The sequence below is a fragment of the Nomascus leucogenys genome, chromosome 14, assembly GCF_006542625.1.
Source record: "Nomascus leucogenys isolate Asia chromosome 14, Asia_NLE_v1, whole genome shotgun sequence".
Lineage (NCBI taxonomy): Eukaryota > Metazoa > Chordata > Mammalia > Primates > Hylobatidae > Nomascus > Nomascus leucogenys.
The window spans coordinates 17947843-17962492 of NC_044394.1; the positions used below are offsets into that span (position 1 = coordinate 17947843).

Below are 14650 nucleotides of genomic sequence, written 5' to 3' on the forward strand. Positions count from 1 at the left end.
TGGATTGGCCCCCTCTGTGATGCACTGCAGGAGGCTAGAGTAAGACAATGGAGGTATTACAGTGTTCTATAATGAGAGGATGATTGTCCCCTTACAAAAAGGAAGACTGGGAATCATTATTTTAGAAATACAAAGGGGAGTAGGATGTAAAATAGGCATAACCTGTACATCCTATTCTACGCCCTTCCCCCTTGGAGCAGATAAATAGAACCATCAGATGCTGATTTGCCATTTCCAGGCCCATGTAATCATGTACTCCCCAGTGGGTAAATCCTGTGGCAAGGGCAATAGAGATTACCTTGAGTCCCAGGTATAGTGTCCCTTACACTATCTACCTGGATCCTGATGGTGCTATCAGGTCCCGTATCAGGAGAGAACATGCGCTGGGGTGATGAGAATGTTCATGTTCATTCAGCCTGCATTTGGCTGTTGCTAAGTGCTGTGTCCACAGAGCCAGAGAGTGCATCCCTTAATGGAGTTGTTGCTTCAACAGTCCATTCACCCATTTAGTCAACCCTGCTGGTGTAGGGTTGTAGGGCAGGTGGAAATACTAGTGGTTATCCAGGATCTCCAGTAAAGTGTGAGCGCTGGTCACTGTTGATATTAACAGGGATCCCATAGGCTGCACACAACTCTCTAGTCCCTGTTTGGTGGTTTTCTGGGTGGCATGCTTGCTGGGATATGCCTGCAATAGCAGGTGTCCATACAAGTCAAGGCAAAGTAGCAGCCATCAGATAGAGGCACCAGGTTCAAGAGGCTGAAGAGACCCAAAGCCAGCAAATGAGACATAGGGTCTATTGAGGGGAACTTAACATTCAGAGTGGTCCACTGGTGGCAGAATGGGCAGGAGAACCGCCACCATTTGCAAAAAGCATGCAGTTTATATAGCATTTTCACCTATCACTATCCCCCTAACAACATCCACCTGGCAACTTTCATCTAATCCAAAGCAAAGGGCCTAGATACCCTGTACAGCCTGCATTTTACAGGATGGAAGAGGATTCAGATGTTCCTCACAGATAAAGAATAAATCTCTGGATTGGCCACTCCCAGATTCCTTTGCTCAAAAATCTAAACACACATGCAGGTGTGTCTGCCATACAGGGTCATTCTCATGGTAATCCTTAAGTTGTTACTGCTATCAAGTGCATCTCCCATATACAGCCTGGAAGTCCTCCAGTGATCCTCTGCATCCATCCAGCAGACAAGAGAAGAGAAAGAATGGAGCATTACCCATAAATGGTTTTTAAGGGGAGGGCCTGAAATTGCTGGGCATCACTGCCATCCCCATTCTACTGTCTAGACCATATCATATGACCACACTGAACATGATGAAGTAGTCTGTGTGCCCAGGAAGAAGCAGCAATGGGATTGTTTTGTATCTGGACTGTTTGCCACAGGACATGGCTTTCCAAATCATTCGTCATCACTCTTCCTTCAAAAATCCCAACACACTTGGAGATCCAAACTTCAGATTTTCTTAATACCCCTACGGACCTTCCCCCTCATCCACCAATAAATTTAGCACCTAGTTTACTGTTTTTCCTCTTTACTTCTACACTGGGTCACAACCTTGATGACTTTGATAAATACCTGGATGAGCAATTCAACATCCTGGCCTCTGTGCTGTTTGACCTCCTAATCTCTAGCAAGCTTTTTCCTCCATTTCACCTCTACCCCCAACTTTATAACAATAGCTAAACCACTTCCAAAAATTTCAGCATTCTACTTGCTGACCACCATAATTTATCCATTTGGCACACTCGAACTATTATTTCCATTTCAAGATTTTTTTGACTTCATCAAAACCACCAATGCATTGACCCTAACAATGTTTGCCACCTGCCTCCCCTTCATGTCCTCTCTCTTTTGCTCACCTAGCTAAGGGTGTAATAATCACTGCCTTAAAAACACCACTAATTACCTAACCCCCATCCATTATATGCCATCCATTTTACTCACTTGCGAAAACTCCAAATCAAATTAAACTTTACCAACTGCCTATGCCATGCTTATACTTAAACAGCTGAACACTGTTTCTCACAAATATTCCAGTACAACATCCTCTGGGAAAATGGTTGAGTTATATTTCCCACCCCTTTCTCATCTAGTAAAACTTCAGCTAAAGCCTCCTAATTGCTTTGAAATTGAGACTAGTACTGGGATTATGTGACTATGTTTAACAGACATAGATCTTCTGCTGGGAGGTAAAGAAAATGACCATGCATGACTTCCATAGGTCATTTCACCACAGCTAAACGTGGCTTCAGGGTCAGCCAGCGAACCTCACTGAACATACATCTTGCTTCCTACTCTTCTGGAATGAATAGTACTCATGGTTCTTCCCCAGTCCACAATCAATATGGACTCATCCAGCCAGATGTGATGCCCTGCATCTTTCAGCTCACTGATCCAAACCCAGCATTCATGCACATCACATGCATCTGAGACACTCCAGGGAGAGTCGCGGCCTGTGTAAATCAACACACAGATAATTCTTAGCCTTATGTCACATTTCCATTATGGTAAATGCATGATCTGAGCACAGCTTCCACCAGCCAGCCATGGATCTCCCAAATGGTCTTCCTCAGCCTTTGCCCCATACTCCTTCTCCTCAAGCCCCAATCCCTTCATCATTAACACTAATCTACCCTTTAGGATATAGTAGAGATGCTAAATTAATCTAGAAAGTAAGCTCCCTAAGGATGTGCTAGATCATCACTCCCCTGTGTTCCTAAAGCAACTGGGAAAGGAACTGCCATAGGCTAAATTTCTACTCCCTCCTCCACCAAAAATTTATTTGTTGATATCCCCAGTGTGATGTTATTTCGAGGTAGGGTCTTTGGGAGGTAATTAGGTCATAAGGATGGAACCCTCATGAATAAAATTTGTGCCTTTTAAATGAGGCCCCAAAGAGATCCCTCATCCCTCCTACCATGTGAGTTTATAGAGGGAAAAAGACCTTCTATGAATCAGGAAGCAAGCCCTTACCAGACCCTGAATTTGCCAGTGCCCTGATCTTGGCCCTTCTCAGCCTCCAGAACTGTGAGAAATAAGTTTCTGTTGTTTATAAACTACTCGTCTTATTATATTTTGTTATTACAGCCTGAAAATAAGAACTAAATATTAATTTCCTATTGCAAATTGCAGTAGATTTTCAGTAAGCCCTGACTCCAAATCGAAGTCAAACTAGGCTAACTACATGAACACTGTATTTTACCTCTTCTTGTCTGTATCCTTCCATCTAGTATATTCTAAGCTTCTTCATCCTAAGCACAAGGACTGTGTCTTATTTTTAGTACTATCTCCAGCCCCTAGCTCAAGCACCAACACTTAAGGAGCACTCAATACTAGTTGAACGAATTTTGTTAGATTGCAGAGGGTCTGGAATTTGTATTGTCTTTGTGCAATTGCAGCTGAAGGTCATACACTGTACAACCAAAATGCACCAGTAGATAATGGAGATTTTGCCTAGATCAATCATCCTGCCCAAAGGTCCAATTTACAGTAATACTTCATTCTAATTAAAAGGCTAATAGCTGCTACAATCAAACTTACAAATATTCTACCCAGGTATGTGTTGACAACTTTTCAGTACACATTTTGCAATGTATGATTTTTTTTGAATGCAGGAAATAGCCGAAAACAGAGTACTTTTTATACCACAGAGCTGGATTTTCACTCACCTAGACTGGCTGTCCACAGTCATGCTACTAGGCAATTCTAATTGTTGTTCTCATGTGGAACCAATGAGGATAGAGGCATCATGATAGTGAGTGCCAGGCCAAGTCACAAAGCAGCTTGGTAGTCTGCACACGAAAATGAGAATTCCTATTGGTGTAAAATGTTGCTGCACTGAAAGGCACTCCATTTCTGAGATGTTCTTTATAGACATCATTGCCGGGACACTACCTTTGTCCTTGAAAAAGTGTTTTTTTCCAGGAGCACCACTTTGTGCTGAGCTACATGAAAAAGCTGAGATATCAGCTTCAAATATATCTTATAAATAAGCATATGTTATAAATGACTATTACAATGGAAGCCACCGATTCAACACTAATAATAATGCATAAATGAGACCCAGAGGCAGACACACTAGCTAGACTGTCCCTTATAAAAGACAGGCACACATTTATATTTTTCATTATTCATTTTTTAAAGTAAGATTCCAAATCTTCTTTAGCATACAGTTTATAGTAAATCAAATGAGAAAAGAGAAAAGAATAACTGTACACATTGCCAAAATCCTTTATAAGATGCAGGAGAAGGCTTCTGTCTGCTTGTTTTTATTATTGTTATTCCTAGTCTACTTTAATAAGAAAGGTTTCATTCTGATCTAATGCAAAAGCTACATTGCACCTTCTCTTTCCACATCCTCACCCATCTCTTTGATGACTAGGAGTTAGAAAACATGCTAGGAAAAAGCTCTTTAAATAATCAGAGTGCTACTTGTTATTTCAAGTACTTAACAGTTTCTTTAAATGAAACTGGGCATTTTTAATTCCCTTGATACTTTCAGAAAACTATCATTCAGGGCAAAATGTCACCAGTTTTATTAACAACACTAAATATTTCTGTGATGCTATGGGGAAACAAAATGCTAGAAATGAATATTTCTGGAAATATTTCACAAGCATATCTTACATACATTATAGATAAAACTCCTTCTGGGTCACACTTCTTGTGATAAATTAGTGGTGTCTTGTGCAAAAGCATGTGCATTGAAGACAGGCTGGTAGAATGATCTGCATGGAACTTTTAATCAAATCTTACACAAAACCAGGGCTCCAAAGGTGGTCTTATTTCCTCCAAATAAGATAGGCAGCTCTGTTTCAATTAGTATCTCAACCTCAGAAAACACCAGCAGAAAACTGCATAATCAAAAAAAGAAATTTTAAGGCCTTTCCCAATTCAAAAAAAAAAAGAAGAAGAAGAAATGGGTAATTAACGATTAAAAATACCCTGAAATCTTAATGTGGCAGTATAAACATGCCTTATGACACCATGGCAACATTCTCTCTTTTTTAATGAAATTGATTAATTAGTCTGTGAGCTTGCAAAATGTCAGAGCAAAAGGATTCAGAATGCTTCTCTTCACAGCTAAGGTCTTTCTTGCCTCTTTCTTCCTGAGCTTGTCAATCAGAAACACTAGAGGTCAGTCTATGGAAGAAATCTCAAACTGCAGCTTTGTTTTAAATGCATGAAAATTTGGAGGCTTCCATAGCTTGCATTCCAAATCAGCTCAGAAGATCCAGAGATGAGAATGTCTTGGATACATAAGGCTCAAACTAAATACAACCCCATTTGACTGGAGGGAGAATGGAAGAAGAGAACTAGGGAAGTTGTTTTGCAAATTGAGCCAGCTGGAAACAAAGTTGTGTATGTGTATCTGTGTGTATGATATACACACATTCCTATGAAGGAAAGAGACCATTTCCACAATTCATACATGGAAATATCACTTGATAGTCATATCTCATACATATATACAAAGTTAAGTAGATTTAAATATATTAGCATGTTTTTACATATGTTATAGATCTCTAGGAGTTACTAAGCAGAGGCACAAAATGAAACGTTAGCCTTTGCTATTTGTTCAGGACAAAGGAGGTCATATTCTATTTTGGAAACAGAAGCAAAGACTATATTTACTGCAAGAATGTGCCTAGTCACAGTGAATTGTGTAGCTAGATTGCTAGACACCTTTGTCTTATGTTAGTACTACTGTCCTACTTGCATAAAAAGACCCCTCCACACACACCTCCCTACTGCATGGAGGCCAGAAGTTTCTACCACTAGAGCAGGATTACTCAATGTCAGTACTATCAGCATTCTAGTACAGATAAATCTTTGTTGTTGCAGACTGCTCTGTACGTTTTAGGATGTTTAGCACCTTTGCTTGCTTCTACCCTGTAGATGCCAGTAGCATACCCCAGTTGTGACAACCAAATTATCTGCAGACATTGCAATATCCCAGGTTCTGAGAAGGAGGGGAAAATTACCCTCAGTAGAGAACCACTGCACTAGAATAATCAGTGACTAAGAAAAGAAAAAAAGGGGAGCACTATGTCTTTTGAAAATAAATGAAGATCACCTAAATGAGGACAAACAGAGGTTATTCAGGGCTTGCAATAGCAAGGGAGTCAGCTACCGTCGCTTGTGATTGGCAGAGATTCAAAGGTAGGCAGGGGAGTAGAAACGCTTTATATGATCTATCAATCACATATGCTCTGGTTGGAGGTTGCTGGCATGGCAAGGATGGAGGCAGGACATCTTAAGTGACTGGTTTGGGATACATGTTTGGCTTTCTGTGGTTGGCCCTGAGATGGGAGCAGGGGCAAAATAAAAATAGGGAAGCTCAAAGTCATTGAATAAGTGGTTTTCACCTTTGTGTTCCCAGTACCCACTGCAGTTCCTGGAGGCATTTGTACTAGTTTCCTTTTGCTGCTGTAACAAGTTACCACAAATTTAGTGGGTTAAAACAATACAACTTCATTATCTTACAGTTCTGTAAATTAGAACTCTAATATGTGTCCTAGGCGGCTACAATCAAAGTGTCAGGGGCTGTGTTCTTTTCTGGAGAGTCTAGGCATGAATCCATTTTCTTTCCTTTTCCAGCTTCTAGAGTCTGCTTGCATTCTTGGCTCATGGTCCCATTGTCCAACTCCAAAGCCAGAGACTTTAAATTCAGCAGTCAGCACCTCTCTCTAATTCTCTTCTGCCTCCCTCTTCTAATTTCAGGAATCCTTGTGATTACATTGGGCCCACCCAGATAATCCAAGATAATCTCCCCAAAATCAGCTCTGTAGCAACCTTAACTTATTGATTTATTAATTAATAAATTAATTATAAATCAATTTCATCTGAAGCCTTAATTTCCCTTTACCATCTAGCATAAAATATCTACAGGCTCCAGGGATTAGGACATAAACATCTTTGAGGGTAATTATTCTTCCTACTACTGCACTAAATAAGCAAAGCGTAGTCCCTGTACCAGCACCATCAGCATCACCCAGAAACTTGTTGGAAATGCAAATTCCAAGGCCTCATCCTAGATTTGCTAATCCATAATCTCTGTGAGTAGGTCCCAGCAACTTGTGTTTTAACAAGCACTCCAGGTCTCATGCTCAAGAAACACCGATCTATACTCCATATCCATTCTACCCACTCCAAAAGTGTATGGTCTATATTTGAAGCCTTTTGATATCGCCACAACTAAATTCTTAGAAATACACTCTTTACTGAGTAATTACAGAGTAATCTTTCCAAAATGTGATTTCTAATCTAATAGAGGATATCACTCCTTTACTAATAATCCTTAAATGCATGTGATGGTTAATTTTATATGTCACCTTGACTGGGTTAAGGGATGCCAGAAAGCTAGTAAAACATTATTTCTAGATGTGTCTGTGAGGGTGTTTTCAGAAGAGATTAGCATTTGATGATGATTAGCATTTGATGATTAGCATTTTCTATGTAACTATATATATTCCATTTGTTCTGTTTCTCTGATGAACCCCTAGGTAATCCACTGCAGAGATACTAGTGACTTCATGGGCTTCCAATTACAGGATGGCATGGAGAGGAGAATAGGGAGGTGGCCTAGTGGGAAGCAGCTGTGGAATTTTAAGTCGGGCCTCTACCACAGAAATTTTCAGGTTGTGAGTGTGTAAAGAGTGATTTTATGTGTCAGCTTGACTGAGCCCCAGGGTGCCTTGATATTTAGTTCTACATAATTTCTGGGTGTGTCTATGAGGGTGCTTTTGTATGCAATTGACTTCTGAATCAAAAGACTGAGTAAAGCAGATAGCCCTCCACAATCCCTAGAAGGTCTGAAGAGATAAAAGGCTTAGTAAGAAAGAAGTCCTTCTCTCTACCTGACTGTCTTCAAGCTGGGACATTGGTCTCCTGCCTCCAGACTTAGACAGGAAACTATACCATCAGGTCTCCTGGTTCTCAAGCCCTCAGACTCTGACTGGAACTACACCATCAGCTCTCCTGGGTCTCCAGCTTGCTGATTGTGTATCTTAGGACTTCTCAGTCTCCATATTTCATGAGCCAATTCCTTATAGTAGATAGATTATAGATAGGTGGATAGGTAGGTAGGTAGGGAGAGAGAGAGAGAGAGAGAGAGAGAGGAAGGATAGATTCTATTAGTTCTGTTTCTCTGGAGAATCCAGACAATTAATTAACGCAGGATGGCAACCAATTAAAGGGGCACTTAACAATTTATTGCGTGCAACTACTATTGTTTTTCATAAAATAGAGTGTTTTCCTAAAGTGTTAAAAATAAATAGAAAAAAGTGCACAGCACATAGAAAGGGTTAAGTATTATCTGGTGAATCTTCATTTTCTGTGATTCATATCCATATAGGTGTACAGTTTGACATCAAGTACTTTTCTTCCTATAAATCAGTGTCAGGCCAGTCATGGTGGCTCACGCCTATAATTCCAGCACTTTGGGAGGCAGAAGCATGTGGATCACCTGACGTGAGGAGTTCGAGACCAGCCTGGCCAACATGGTGAAACCCGTCTCTACTAAAAATACAAAACTTAGCTGGGCATGGTGGCAGGCATCTGTAATCCCAGATACTCAGGCGGCTGAGCCAAGAGAATCTCTTGAACCCAGAAATCGGAGGTTGCAGTGAGGCAAGATCATGCCATTGCACTCCAGCCTGGGCAACAAGAGTGAAACTCCACCTCAAAAAAAAAAAAAAAAAGAAGAAGAAGAAAAGGGAGAAGAAAGAGAAGGGAGAAGGGAGAAGGGAGAAGAGGAGGAGAAGGAAGAGGAAGAGGAAGAGGAAGAAGAAGAAGAAGAAGAAGAGGAGGAAGAAAGAAGAAGAAAGAAAGAAAGAAGAAGAAGGAAGAAGAAGAAGAAGAAGAAGAAGAAGAAGAAGAAGAAGAAGAAGAAGAAGAAGAAGAAGAAGAAGAAGAAGAAGAAGAAGAAGAAGAGGAGGAGGAAGAAGAAGAAGAAGAAGAAGAGGAGGAGGAGGAAGAAGAAGAAGAAGAGAAATAATCAGGCAGGGTCAATGCAGTTTGAAAAACACTGCTCAAGGAGATGTTGGACTGGTGCTGCACACTTCTCCTGGACCACCCTGTATCTCTTCCCCTGGAAGTGACTCCATCCTGAAACGACGGCCTATTTTGCACAGCACAATTAGTACTTGGCACATCCAACTAGCATGTGATTCACTGTGATTTTGCATGTGTCTTAACTTCTCAATCACACTCTAGGTTCTCTGTGAACCAGGACAGGCTTCACTCTGCTTCACAACTTTCTCCAAGCTTGGCCCACTGTCTGGCACATAAAGTAGATTGTTAATGAACATTGGTTAGTTGGCTGAATTTTACAAACCATCAAGTTTATTAAGAGAATCAGGTGAAATGTTTAGATGGGAAAAAAACCAATGGCCTCTCAAAAACAGTCCAAATGCCAGATGTCCCCTTGAAAATGACAACTGAATAGCAGTCCAAACAAGTGCATTAAGCCATCACTAGCAAGAAACAATGCAGCTGCGACCCTGCATTAATAAAGAGAGCAGAAACCAAGACAACCTGTTTTCACTCTGCTTGGAAATCTATGCTCTTCCCCAGCCATCAAAATTGAGTGAGAAATTGCAGTGGATACAATCAGCTCTTACTTATTATCAACGTTTCACAGCAGCAAGCATTAATAATACATCTTATACTTATAAAGCTTTTGTTTTCAGCTTTCCCTGATACTGAGCCAGCAAGATTTGCGAATGTCTATGGAATCCAGCCTTTGTTGGTAAAAGAAGAATTTCAAAGAGAGGGAAAAAAATCAAAATATAAAGCTATCTAAATAGTCAACATGCAATTATTCAATTATGCTACTTTATGATATATCTGACATAAGTAACTATAATAAAGCCAGAAACAAATGCCACACATAAAACAAGAACCACCAAAATAAGTCCTCGGTATGAACAGAGCTTCCTGCCTCAATGCATAATTTATACTGTCTATAAAACCAACACCTGGGAACTGCTAATTTAATTAGTTTGTATCGAACACTTAATTGTAGTAAGCCAAGGTTTAGGACTAGCTTGACAGCTGTTTTCATTACATCTAATTAATCTGTGGCATTTGGTTCTTTTTCTCCCGCTGTATTAGTCAGCTCAGGCTGCCATAACAAAATACCAGTCTGGGTGTCTTAAACAATAGAAATTTATTTTCTCACCATTCTGGAGGCTGGAAAGTCTAAGATCAAGCTTACAGCAAGGTTCACTTTTTGGTGAGGGCGCTCTTGCTGGCTTGTGGATGGTTGCCTTCTCACTATGTTCTCACATGGCCCTTCCTTGGTGTGTGCACACAGAGAATGAGAGAGGTTCAAAGAGACGGAGAGACTAGATGGAGGTCTCTGGTGTCTCCACCCTTATAACCTCAGTTAACATTAATTAACTTCCTTAGAGGTCCCATCTCCAAATACAGTCACCCTGGGTGTTAGGGCTTCAACACATGAATTTGGGGGTAACACAAATATTCAGTCCGTAACACTCACCTCGCATAGACTGTAAAGATTATTTGGTTTTGTTTGGTCTGAGGAATCAGTTCCACCAGATGATATCATGTCCATGTTATACTCCCTTAATTTTCCCTCATTCCAACAATTTATGTGCCAACAGTAGAAAATGGTGCCTGCTCAAGGACACTTCACCTGTCTACCATGGACTCACCAACCCTACCCAGGAACAACCATGTTGGCCCAGCATCTCCCCCACAGAGTTTTCCCTGACAGCCCCAACCTTCATAAAGGAATTCATTCATTTATTCACCTGTCAGCACACATTTACTAAGTCACTTACACCAGGCACTGCACAAGACAATAGAGTTACAGGGTCAAAGAAGCCCCAGTCCTTGCCACCAAGGAGTTCCCAGCCCAGTGGAGAACACAGAAAGGAAACATTAAGAATTCAGGAGAAGCTCACCCTTAACATTTGCAGGCCTCAGGCTGAGGGTGAAAATAGGGGTCTGCATATTATATATTAGAATGTCTAAATTATACAATTCAAGCTAGCAAGCAGTTACATAAAATATGTTCTTTCCTACAATCTTAATAAGTATAACTTCAAAATTACCTGGAAGACAGATTCCAATTTAGAACTAGCAGAACAGAAAAAAAAAATGCATCCTGTGGCTTACTGCCCTTCTCTTCCTTCCCCCAGCTCCAGGCTGCCTGGCAAGGGGTCTGGCACACACATGTGGACACCTTCACATGTCCAAGCTCTATCCACAGCCCCTGCAAAAAGCTGACCCTTGATGGATCAAATAAAAAGACCTACAAATGTTCCGGAAATAGACTCGGGGCAGAGGGTTTTGGAGCCTGGGTTTGAAGTGTGTTCAAGGATTGGGGCACCCATCAAGAGGGACATTACAAAAACAACAGAGCAGGGCCCTCTAAAGCAGTGCTTGGCAAATACCTGCATGAGCACCACCTAGAAACTGTGTTAGAGCATGGATTCCTGAACTCCACCCCCAGAGATGAGGCTTCGGTGGGTCTGGGGTGCAGCCCAAGAATTTTCATTTCTAACAGTTCTCATAAGATGTCTATCAGTGGACCACACAATGAATAGCCTGATGCACAGGACTCAGGACACGGCTCTGTTAAGTCAAGTCTAATGGTGGCACTGATTTAGTGAGATATGTGCTACCAAAAAACTATGCAGAGTGCTAGCAGTAGCTACAGTAAGTGTATATACACTTACATATATACAAGTATACACTGAGAGCCAACTTTGTGCCAAGTACTATATTGGCTGCCTCATTCATTCACCAAATAATTATTGAACAAGAAACTATGAATGTGAAAGAACTATACACCAAAAAAGGCCCATCTTATTGTCTGTACATTTAATTTTTTTAGTTTAAAAATGTTTAAAATAAAAAGCAAAAAAAAATCAATCTGTTCTAGAGACTTCCACTTTTTTGTGGGGGGGTCCTGTTTATAGTATCATACATGATCAAACTGCCGCTAGAATGTTCACACCTGTTACTGCAAATTCAAATCCCAGGAAAGACTTCTCCTGGGAATTTACTTTAGGTCAGGGTTGGGCTGCCCGGTACAAGGCTGCACCCACAGCTGGGCAGGTTCAGCCACACAGGAGTCTTTCCCCAGACCATGGGAGTTCCACTTCTAACAGCAGAGTAGCTCGTATCAGAATGTTACTCCTGCTACCAATTATCAACTCTCATCAAAATATTTTAAAAACTTGGAGGCACTAGAAAACAATCTACTGTGTGCCAGATACAAGTGTAGGCATGAATACACTTCAGTGGGAAAAGAAAAAGTTCATGGTTTCTTTAATATATATGCCTGTAGCATACATCCACAATTCTCATCATATTAAAAATCAATCATAGATAGCCTCACTTTAAAGATGAGGAAACTGTTTCTGAGATGTTAAGAAATTTGTTACGCAGAACCCAGCAGAGCAAATATTTGAACTCAGGCCACCCCCATGCCCTCCCTGCTCTACAATGAATAATGGGGGAAACTCAAGGGAGACACAGAGCTCTAGGTAGACCTTCTGAAAGAGGCAATGAGTTTTAACTGAGAAAAGTTAGCAAGGTAGAAGGAACAAAGGAGAATCACAATTGAAATAAAGACCTTCCAGCAGAGAGGAGAGCTTATGTGGAGGCAGGAGTATTATATAGGATGGCGAACAGAAGGAATTAAGAGCGGATCCTTTTATCTGCAATGAAAGGTAGTCACAGCAAAGTGGGAAAGCAGGAAGCAGCATATGCATGGGGAGAATAACTCATGGATATATGCACGAAGCACTAAGCAAACGGGTTTCAGGGAAAGACAAAGCAGGCTTGGGAGAGTCATTTCTGAGATCCATTTTATGCATGTTCTTCTAGTCCTCTCACCTCTTGTAGTAATTAATGTCCACCAAGTTTGTTTTGTAGCTATTTACACACCTTCAAATGAAACCTGTTGCTGTTTTGAACATTTATTTAGGTAGTCTGTTATTATTCCACTATCCACATGTCATCTGCATCTTGGCACCTCAACAGCCTGCATCATTTGCAAGCAAGAACTGTGTGGGTGGATTTCACAGAACAGCCCCTCATTATTTGTTGATTTGGTTCAAAAATGACTGAAGTGTCAATATACTTTGCAAGGACGTTATTAGCAATGAAAATGTGAAGTTACTTCTCACTGGTGATGAATAGAACAAACACAACATGTCCCTTATGAAGGTGCTCAGTAACATTCATATTTGTAGAACCCAATTTGAAAAGCAGAGAGAAACAGAACTAGTTCCTAATTGGACAGGTTTCCTTATTACATCTTGATCTAAACAGAGCTAATAATTTTGGTCATAATTTCTCATACGAATCTTAAGATGGTTATATGGAATTTAAAATCATCTCTAAAATTCTATCAACTAAATATATTTCACCAACTCCCTTAAGTGTTCCCTTAACCATTGAATAAAAGAACAAATGAGATTTATCACAATATATTTTAAAATCATGTACAATAGAAAATAGCATCAAGGTGACCTCCAAGGAAGTGGATTCTCTTTGTGTGCTGACTGGAGGTGTCGAGAGAATATTGATGTCAGTTTGGTTTTTTGCAGCAGAAAATGTACATAGTAGTCACCAAAAAGAGAAATATAGACTCCCCTACTTGCAGCGTAACATCCCATTAAGGAGGTGTAATTTCTTAATTCCCTCAGTACCTAAATCCCTGTATGAAGTATCCATTCTCCACAAAGAGGAATACTACCAAATTTGGCACAGTACCTTAAACCATGTCGAGTATATGGCACAATTTGCCATAAGGCAGACTTCGGCCCCTGCCATAGAAAACTCAATTTTAGCTGTGTACATACAGAGCAAGCCACTCACATTGGGAATGAGGGTGGAGAAGAGATGAGTTAGAACCTTTTGGGATTATATTGAGGCTATTTGACGGCTGCTTCTCACCAAGTTGACCTTAATGTTCCCCTCAGCTTGATTAAACGTTAGACAGACTTCTACCTGCTCACAGCTCTCTGACTTCCCTTAGAGCATTTGCTTTATATAATTTGCAATTGGAGCTGGGCATGGTGGCTCATGCATGTAATCACACTTTGGGAGGCCGAGATGGAAAGATCCCTTGAAGCCAGGATTTCAAGACCAGCCTGAGAAATATAGTGAGACCCCATCTCTACAAAAATTTAAAAAATGTAATAGCTTGGCATGATGGCATACACCTGTAGTCTCAGCTACTCAGGAGGCTGAGGCAGGAGGATCCTTTGAGCATGGGAGTTTGAGGCTACAGTGAAGTATGATCTTGCCAAAGCATTCCAGTCTGGGTGACAGGGTGAGACTCTGTCTCAAAAAAAAAAAAAAAAAAAAAAAAAAAAATTCAATTGCACATTTTTATATGCCCCTTTGAGATGTAAATGTTTTATGACTGAAGAATGTCCTTCTCAAGGACCTGGAAACCATCCCTTTGAAATGTAATCATCAAGAAAGATACTCCTCCTATCTCCGAGTCTCTGTGGAAGGGTAGGAGCCTAACTTCCAATACGGACAATTAGCAAACACAGATGGCCTAATCACATTGACCACCCTCCTGCTGGGTTCTTCCACAGGATGATTGGAGAGCACTGGGAGAACGGAAATAAGAAGTCTA

At 40.7% G+C, this 14650-nt stretch overlaps 1 non-coding gene across 1 annotated transcript; it reads right to left on the reverse strand.

Moving 5' to 3' along the window:
* Window positions 1-11957: 11957 nt before the first annotated feature.
* LOC115838463 lies at window positions 11958-12141 on the reverse strand. The gene has a single exon (XR_004033489.1).
* Between the last annotated feature and the right edge of the window lie 2509 nt (window positions 12142-14650).